We start from the raw sequence: 6898 nt of genomic DNA on the forward strand, positions 1-6898 counted from the left end.
GAGTGGCAGAATTCCCACAGGCAACTTTCCTGAACATGATAAAGGTCTCTTCGCATTGACACACGAGTATCAAATCTGAGCGAGAATTATTTTTTTTTACAAATGCAACCTTGACTTAAATTGGCCCATAATGACATCCAGAACAATTGTGATAAATAGTAATTCACTTTCTCAAATTCAACTATGCTTTAATAAACGATGTTGAGTTTTAACGGATCAGCAAAAATGGATACAGATCTAACCATCAAATTAAATGTGTCTTTGCAGATTTCATGTCAATAAGTTGGTGGTTGCCAAACGATGCAAAATAATTTCTGTCGCTTTCTCAACGTGTCTTCATCTGAGACAGGTGACCTCAATACCTGGTGCATGATATTACAGCGTTTACTGTATGTGCCACTTTCCATCTCTCTTCAAGTTTGTCAGGAGATGCTTTCGGTTGCCATAAAAAAAAACAACATCTTCATAGTCGAGTTGAAGTGTACTGCGAGCCTGACGCGCTTCACGCTTGGAAACATCGAGAGAGTTTTTATTAGACACAGGCAGGCTTTCAAATGAAGAAAAGTGGCACTTCCTTAAGGTGCTTGTGAACCAAACGTTGCATTTTGTTTAGGATTGAATCGTTATTCAACATTTTTTTTTATAACGCAACCAATAACATCACATTACTGATTTCAAATCGGTTGCAAACAATGTTTCATGACGACTTTTGATTTTAGTTTCAGTTCTACATTTTGAGTGCCAGTATTAATATGTTCTATGATATTTTATGATTTTCAAATCTTAATGGAGACATTTAAAATAAAGTTTCACATTATCGTAAAGATTCCTGTAGCTTCAACTAACAATGAAATATTCCACAGTTTGAACTTAGGGCTGTGCAATATGGACAAAACAAAACTATTTTTTGACGATAGTTTCTTACACACATACTTTGCGAGCACCATACATTTGCATATGCCTTTTTTAACTTTAAAATTTTTCAATTTGTTTGAATGGCCCCTACTCTGTTTTGCCGCAATGATAGTTTGACAGGTCTTGCTCATTTTAGTTATGTAAAGTTGCTACTAATTACACGTTTCGAATGATAATAAGCCACATTTGAGGTTGATGGATGATAGGAGAACGTTTAGATTTCCTGCCCAACATTCTGCAATTACTGCATGGCCCTTTGTTAGCCATCTGTCCCGCACAGACCTGTCCCGTGACTTCAAAGTTTTTACCGACTGATAAAATTGTGGTCAACTGCTCCTCTTCTGGTCGACTAACATTTAGTCGACTATTAGGGGGCCGCCCTAGAAATTGCACATGCTCACATCGCGATTTTATCATGAATTCGATTAATTGCACAGCCCTAGTTTGAATGCAGGTTGTCAGAGAATTGAAAAGGACAATTTAAAATAACATAGTCAAATGGTTTCCACCTAGAACAGGGGTGTCCAAACTCAGTCCTGGAGGGCCATTGTCCTGCAGAGTTTAGCTCTAGCCTGCCTCAACACACCTACCTGGAAGTTTCTAGAATGCCTAGTAAGACCTTGATCATATGGTTCAGGTGTGTTTAATTGGGGCTGGAGCTAAACTCTGCAGGACAGTGGCCCTCCAGGAGCAGGATTGGACTTCCCTGACCTAGAACCACCAAGGTTTTTTTTTTTGCCAATGTCAGGTGCAGAACGCTTGATCTCCGTCGTTCTGCTGTAATGCCTGTGACAGCAGGTGAACTATAGACACATAGTTGCCAAACTTTGCCTTTATTTGTCTTAAGTTGAGAACCCATGGACAAATAGCCAAGATTATACCAAGACAAACCGGCCTCATTCCGACCTGTGGGAATTCTGCCCTGTGGGAGAATCGACTCGAACACTAAATCATTGTGGCGTTATAGATGTAATCAGAATGTACAAATTAGACTACATAATGTAAGGCTTCAGAATACATTTGCACATTGTTGTAAAATAATCTGCTAGCACTTTTTAATCGTGTTAGAAAGCAATTTTTTTTTTTTTTTTTTTTTTTTGGTGATTTACATACTGTAAAATAAATCAGAGATTTATTTTGTGAAGGCTATTATTTTGCTTATATGCATATAAATATAAATGATATCTTGTGTGTTATATTTTAACGTTTGATGCCGTATGTACTTTTGATAAAGATGATAACAGGGAGTGGGAATTCTTACTGAAATGCAGTTGCAGGGAGGCATATGAGACAGATAGCACATGAATCTGATTTTATTTGAAATATCAAGTGCTGCAGTTGTTAAATGTGTTAGATTGTGTGTGTAAAACTCCAGTATTTTCTGCCGACCACCCAGCTCCATTTGGTTTTCAATTTGAGAAGCCATTTAGTTGGTCGTTCTGCTTATTTCTTCTCCCACTTGAAACACATGCGTTCTGTGGGTTTGTGGAAAATTTGAGCATCCACCAGTTTATTTACCCTTTAAATGGGTAATACAATATTTAGCCCTGCCCATTTTAGCGGCGCATCCATTGATTCCCATAGAGTTGAAAATGCCTTTATGACTGTGTGTAGTGAGAATGAAATGATCTAAGTGCCCCTCAGATGTCTGAGGACCGAGTTAGACCTCGTCTGCGGTTCACATTAGGAGCTACTGGTTTACCAAAGGCCTTACTCTTTAACCGTTTAGTCCGATTTTAGTCCAAAAACTGCAAACAAGGAATCAAAGTCAAGTCAAGCACCAATTTTTGGCATCAGAAAACCATTTCTTTCTTTCCATCCAAATAAGAGCTTGGGTTGGTCAGTGGATCAGTTATTAAATAGTGATTAAGTATAAATGTTTATCTAGAAAAATACATGTTAACAAAACGAACATTTTTTGTCATTTTGTGTGCTCTGCCAAATGATCTCGACAGTATCTTTGCACTGAAGGTTTGCTGAATGGTGCCGTTTGTCGAGAGTGAAGTCCTTAAAGGGAATGGTGAATGGCACAGTAGAATCACAGATGAACGAACACATTCGTTTATTAACTCGCTTTAGCCTCTGATTCCAAAGACGGTCACAGACGCAGAGCGTCTCTGAGGAGAGCCGAACGACGAAGCGGTCCTCGAGAGAACAATCCAAAGCTTTGGGTGACGATACTGTCTTGAAACTTCACAGTTGATCTGGTGATACGCTCATTGACGTCTTTCATTCTTGTGCTTTGTAACACACTGTGATGTAACCATGGTAGTCCGTTTTTAAATCTAACAATAGTAAAGCTAAGGTAACTGTACTGTGTATGTTAGTGTCCCATCTGTCAAACAGGATCCCTCTCATGTAAGAAGGGCTTCATGCTCCACACTGTGATCTTGTGCCGTTCCACCTGCCCAAATCAAAGCAACAAAAGGCAATAAACTAACTCCATGAAAAATGTGCTTTCTTGTCGTTGTCTCATTTACAGACGTGGGTTGTTCTGTGTGTGTGTGTGTACACATAATTATGTTTTTCTGAGGTAAAGGTGACGTCAGGTGATGTTGTTTACAAGCCTTTCAAAGTGTTTCCGCAATTGAAACACTGATTGGGCGATTACATTAAATGATATATTTCGGTATCTTTCCCTCTGATGTTCCACCATATTAAAGAGCATCAAAACCACATAATAACATTTATATTGTTAGTAATATTTCAACATGAACACATACTGGGACTGAAGCAACTTAAGTTTACATCATTTTCATCTTAAAATGTATCAAATACGATCAGGCTTTTAATGAACATTTATTTGTTCATCTGTCAATCGTCATTGTATTGTATGATATAATCTGCATTGCATTGTATTGATCATAAAACCAAGCATTTAAATATAATTTAGTTTGAGATATAGAGTGACAACTGTTTTTTTTTATGCAAGTACTGTTACATTGAGATGTCATTGATTTACATGACAAGCTATCAGAAGTTCATCTTACTTGGGCTAAATATTAGAAACCGCAACAAACTGCTTATTTCTGCTCAGTTTGGGCCACTGCCATTAAAGCCCGATGTATCAAATATGATTCTCGGCAGAAAACATGAAACAAAAACATTTCCTTTGATAAAATGAGATTTTTCTCACTATTACAGGGTTAAATAGCCATACAGCCATACACATTTACAGTGGCTTTGATCACCATTAGTGCAGCTTTTATATAAATGAGTGAAGATCTTTGTCAGGTTTACTGTCCACGAGATGATCACATCATTTTTTCCTGGCGACGCAGTTGTTGTCTGTGTCGGGCCTGTTCACCGGAGCGGGCAGGAGGGCCAGGCATGATTCTCATGCGGTTCAGACTGGTTTTAAAGACAAATGCCTGTTTGTCAGGAGAGCGCAGCTGCCATATTAAGCCGGGCTGCGGCTGGCAGAAGTTTGTTGACTATGTTTAGCTGAGCTCCTTTGCTCTATTTCTGCCCAGAGCCTGAAACAGTTGGCCGTTCAGTCCTGGAGCACAAACGCTCAAATCAGCTCCCACTCGCTTAAACACGTTTACACGAGCAGGTTAACCATGATGATGAAAATGACTCGCTGTTTACACTCAAAAACAACGATGGATTACACAGCTTGAAGCAGTTTGCATGGACATTAGCTCACTATGGTACATCACAAGGTATTTAAAGTGGGTTGTGCCGTCATTCTTGACGCAGTAATTAAGCACAATTAATTACATAACAGAACGCATCTGAGAAACAAATCTGATCTAAACGAAATCTGATAGACATGCAAGGTTTAAAAAGGTTCAGTCTGTAATTGCACACTTTGAAAGACGATTGATGACAAAATCCAAACTGATTTCATTTGTCCCCATAGAGGGTTTGCTTTGACGTCACTTTCCCGAAGGAACACACTCCTTCAGCAGAGCTGAGGAGCAAAACATCCTGAAGCATGACTGGATTTAATAGAGGAAACTGGAAAACAGGAGACAAATAAACAACTATTAAATTAAAGGTAGTTAGACTTAAGGGTGTTGCTTACAACTTACCATGGAACCAGTGGACCATTGGACATTGACATGTGGCCAGGAATGGTTGATTAATACTGAATGATTAATGCTACTGCTCAAAATACACGTGTGTGTGTGTGTCAACTTAATCTGACATCATTGTAAATTATTAAATTGTTAAGTAGCCAGCACTAGACAAAGGAAGATTAAACAGACAGTAGCCGCATTTCCATTACAGATTTGCGCAAAACTTTTGCGATATTTTCTAAATGTCGATAAAAAAACTCACACAAAATGGCGGCGTTTCCATTAACTGATGTTATGAGACAAACAATTTTTTTTTTCTCTCGCGATAAGTCTTTCCATTTAATCAAAGGAGACGTAGGTGTGTTATCCAAGGTGCTCCGAGGTCTTGATCAATTGTGGCATTTCTTTGTTGTTTAGAGTCCAGTATTCCCGTAATACTTTTGTCTTTTGAGTTTAATGAAGAACTCGTCTTCTGTCCAAACATATCTTTAAAGAATGATCATGTGACTTTTACGTACGGCAGGTGACCTGTGAATGCGAATAAACTGTTTCCATTGCAGTTTTGCGAACTATTCCTTATACGAATTGCCTGACAAACCACCTCATGCGAGCGGAAAAACGTTTTTGCGATATATGGGAGTTTGTGCGAAATTGACGTGTTTCCATTGGGCGCATTTTCCATTTGGGCGCAATTTGAAGGGTAATGGAAACGCAGCTACTTATTGATTTGCAAACAAGAAAATATTTGTATTACCAAAACTCTGAATAAAGTCTTTGGGATGTGCTGGAGGAGACTTTGCAGAGTGCTGGACTCTTACATTGTCAATACAAGGTTTTGACCAAATATTGATGCATCTAGATGAAAATAAATGTTATTTCCATCAAGAGGTACATACATTTTTGGTCAAATCTTGTATTTACAGAGTGCTGGATTCTTGCTTTGTAAAGACTCCTCCAGCACATCCCAAAGACTTTCAATGAGTTTAAGGTCTGGACTCAGAGGTGCCAAATCATCTGTGAAAATGATTCTTCATGCTCCCTCACAACCGTTCTTTCACAATTTGAGCAGGAAGAATCTTGGCATTGTCATCCTGGAATATGGCCATTATGGATCTTTCTACATGATTGTTTAAGAAATGAAAAGCTACACACTCCATCAATTATGGTTAGAAAAACTGTTGTGCCAAACATATGCTTAGTAAGTCAATGACTGGATCATTATTGTAGTGATTATGTTTCTAGTATGTTATATTTAAATCCCTGACTTTTTGGCCAGGTAAGAGCTTGATTAGCTGGTTTAGGTGTGTTTAATTGGGAGTTGGAGCTGAACTCTGCTGGACAGTAGCCCTCCAGGAGCAGGATGGGACACCCCTGCTCTACACTGTACATATACTGAGCTCATTCAGTTAACAAAACAAACAGAACAGCCTATACGCAATATGTGTGTAAGTTTGCAATAACACAAATGTTATTGCTCAAGTAGCGTTCCTCCTCACCGGGTCTGAAGCGCATAGTTCACGACTCTGATGAGACTTTGGCCCAGATTTTAGCTGTGGTATGTAGACAGAAATAGACCAAGCATTCATCTGTTTAATATCAACAGCTAAAATAATTACCCACCGAATACTGATGATAAGTGTGCCGGACCGTAAGGAGGAAAAATCCTGCTGTACGCAATTCAGTCCGACCTCATTTCAGTGCTGTGAATCATTTAGCAAAAGCCAAATGAATGATTTAACAACTCCAGCGAGAATACAATGTGAAAAGGCTAATTAATAAATTCCTTCTTGTAGGACTACAATACAGTTTATCAATAATTTAAGTGCATGTTATTAAATGACCACCTTGATAAACATGTTAACTGTGCAAATGATGTTGGCATGCATATATTGTTAATATCTCTATGATATAATCTCTCTATGCAGATGTGCAGTACGATCATGTGTTTGAACACATGA

Source organism: Rutilus rutilus (assembly GCF_951802725.1).
Source record: "Rutilus rutilus genome assembly, chromosome: 19".
NCBI lineage: Eukaryota > Metazoa > Chordata > Actinopteri > Cypriniformes > Leuciscidae > Rutilus > Rutilus rutilus.